Here is a 2924-nt window from a genome sequence, read left to right as displayed (position 1 = left end):
TGTGACTGCCCCATCCCTGGCAGTGTTCAAGGCCAGGCTGGACGGGGCTTGGAGCAAGCTGCTCTAGTGGAAGGGGTACCTGCCCGTGGCAGGGGTTGGAGCTGGAGGAGCTTTAAGGTCCCTTCCAGCCCAGACCAGTCTGGGATTCCATGGTTAAGTGCCTCAGCAAACTCTATTATTCAAAACTACTTCCTAGATTTGGGAATCGGCATCAATTCTGAGCTCACCCTCGCGGTGACCCCTGCTGGCAAGTCTCTTGGCTCTGAATTTCTAAATAACTTGTTGCTGAGGCACGCCTCTGGCTTTGTCTCACGCTGGGACAGCGAAGGTTTGCTACGGCTGTGAAAAACAGCATTGCAGGGGTTCTGAATGGGCACGAAACTGGTGAGGCAATGAAATACCAACTGTCACTGAAATCTTTGTCTCGTGCCCTTTAGCCCAGGGGCCCCCGGGGACATCAGCTACGTGAACTACTTAAGAAAGAATAACTTGCTGGATTTGTTACTAGATTTTTATTTATTTTTGTACTGGTAAAAGTTTCTGCAGCTTCTGAAATCCAAGGTAATTCGTGGCACAGGTTATATACACTTGGTGCAGCTCACACATAACATGTCACAGCATCCTCCAAGGATAGTGATGATTCACATTCTCCCCTCGGAGTAGGGTACCACAGAGTAAATACAATTTGTACACCTGCCTTTCATGAAAGACTTTGATAAATATATCTTGTAAACTCGACAACACAGCCGTAACCTTCTTTCCTACAAGGATATAAAACTGAGCTTTTGCCTTTATAAAAGGCGCACGTATCCTGCATCTCACAAGCAGTACTCTGACTCTGTGAGCAAGACATCCTGAGGAATTTCCTCTACATAGTTTGAGTTATGGTTTAACCATTTCCAGAGCATGCTCAATACAGTCTACAAATATTGTAGAGCCCATTATGGCCCCCGTAGGGAAGCTAGGTTTTCAAAGGTGTCCAGTTGGACCTGCTGCTCTGCTTGAGCCACCTTGGGTCCCCACAGCCAGGCAGTGCAGTAGCCTGGAATACGGGAGTCTCAAGTGAGGTAGGTCAGAGAAAGAGGCTCCTCCTGAATGGACACTTTGAAAAAGCTAGCCTGAACGTCTTAGAAGTTACTGCGTTCTCAACAGATCTACACGTACAACCTCACTAAGGTTAAGAATAGTCAGTGTTCCTCTCTGAACATCTCCTCCATCATCCTTGCAGGAGGATTACAGCTCACATTCTTTTAGAATAACTTTCTGTCCACATGGTGGGATCATTTCTGTCCTGGAAGAAGGGAAGCAGACATCCGAGCATAGTAACGCTCTGCTAAAGGAAAACGTTCTTCCTACTCATGAGAGGAGTGGGAGGACTTGTACAGTAAGTCATGATCTCCTCTGGCATATGAGCAAGTATCCAGGAAGCACATAAAGGTAGTCTTGGTCTACCAAGGCCTCCCGAGGCTGCAGGAAGGTTTCAGTGCTGCTTGGTTTGCAGGTGGCTAGTGGGTTGAGGCAGGTGCAGAAGCAGCACCAGAGTTCTTAGGCACCATTTGTGACCTCTGGAAATAGCAGATCAGCTTCTGCTGGGTTTTGGTGTTTGCTGAATGGAGATTCAGGAATTGCAGAGCTCCTCCTCGTGTAGCAGGCATCCGCTTCACAAATATTCTGCTGTAGGCTTTTGGCAGATGTTGCAGAAGCTGAAAGGGCAGAGGAGGAGAGAAGTGTTACACAGGGAGACTAGGCTGGAGTTTTGTCTAAAAGTAAGGGCAGCAAGTGTGATTGCGGGATGTACTTACCTTGGCTGCATTTCTGTCGTTGACAGTCATCTCCAGGTTGTTGGCTTCTCCAGCTTGGAGTTGGGCTAGTATTTCTGGAACTCCTTCCCCAGGAGCAATTTCAGCTGCTTGATGCTGCTGTTATTCTGATCACGACACAGTTTCTCTGCAATGGGTTTCCTGAGCTGTAACATAAAATGGGAAGAGGACAGTTAGCAGTGAGCCTTTCCCTTCTCATCTCTATATAACCACTGCCATAGGAGTTTGGACCTTCTCAGCTCTTTGCCCTTGTGGTCACAGACAGCAGATACTTACTCTGTTCTTGTCTTTGGGTGTCGGGATTTCCAGGCACTGGGTGCCGTTATCCCAAGTGCTGAGTTCAGCTTGGAGCTTGCTGCTAGGAGAGTGGAGAAGGGAGAGGGAGTTGCTGTATTTATACGCAGCAGATGCATACAAATGTATGGGTCCTAAGCGACTTTGAGTTTCCCACAGTTGATAGCCAATCCATGTGTGCCCCAGGACAATAGGGAAAGCATCTATTACAGCATGGCAAATTGACTGTGAATTGCCTGGGGATAATACCCTGTTCCCAAAGGAGCAGGTGGACTGGGGAGTGTGTGACACAATGGGGCTCAGCACTGCAGCGCTGGGGTAGGGATGTGGGAAAGCGTTCGTCCACATTATAATCAAACTTCTGCCTGGTGTTGGGAATGTCAACATCTCAATGTGCTGCTTTTTCCCAGGCTGTGGTGAAATTAAGCATAGGAGACTGATCCTAGGAAAAGATAATGCTCTCTGCCCATGACCGAAAGAGAGGTTGAAAAGGAAAAAATGTAGAATTAGAGGGACTAAACCCTTTCAATGACATTAAACCATGCTTCGATGAATACAGTACCAGATAATTTTGGGGCAGCTAGAGGCTAAAATCGAGGGAAGAACCCTGAAAGCAATTTGTGCTAAGCAGTTAGCTTGAGATATTTCCCTCTCCGTTGTTTGAATACTGAAAGTCCCTCTATAAGTTATAATCAGAGCTCTTCCTTACTTTTGTTTGGGTAATCTGTGCTTTCCTACAGCATTCCTTGGCATGTAATGTTTATGATGCTTTTCCCAAACACATTCTATTTAATTTCATGCCACTTTGTA

General features: G+C 46.8%; 1 long non-coding RNA gene across 1 annotated transcript; it reads right to left on the bottom strand.

Annotated features, from left to right (window-relative positions):
* Positions 1-503: 503 nt before the first annotated feature.
* On the bottom strand, positions 504-2213 carry LOC134161589 (uncharacterized). Its single transcript, XR_009964042.1, has 2 exons — positions 2097-2213; positions 504-1966 (listed from the first exon to the last, which is right to left on the bottom strand). It is a non-coding gene; the product is annotated as an uncharacterized LOC134161589 (long non-coding RNA).
* Between the last annotated feature and the right edge of the window lie 711 nt (positions 2214-2924).

The sequence above is a fragment of the Pezoporus occidentalis genome, unplaced genomic scaffold (assembly GCF_034315485.1).
Source record: "Pezoporus occidentalis ecotype Australia unplaced genomic scaffold, CSIRO_AGI_Poc_V1 ctg176, whole genome shotgun sequence".
NCBI classification, from domain to species: domain Eukaryota; kingdom Metazoa; phylum Chordata; class Aves; order Psittaciformes; family Psittacidae; genus Pezoporus; species Pezoporus occidentalis.
Note: the sequence above shows the minus strand (reverse complement) of the source record. Positions and strands in the feature narration are given on the sequence as shown.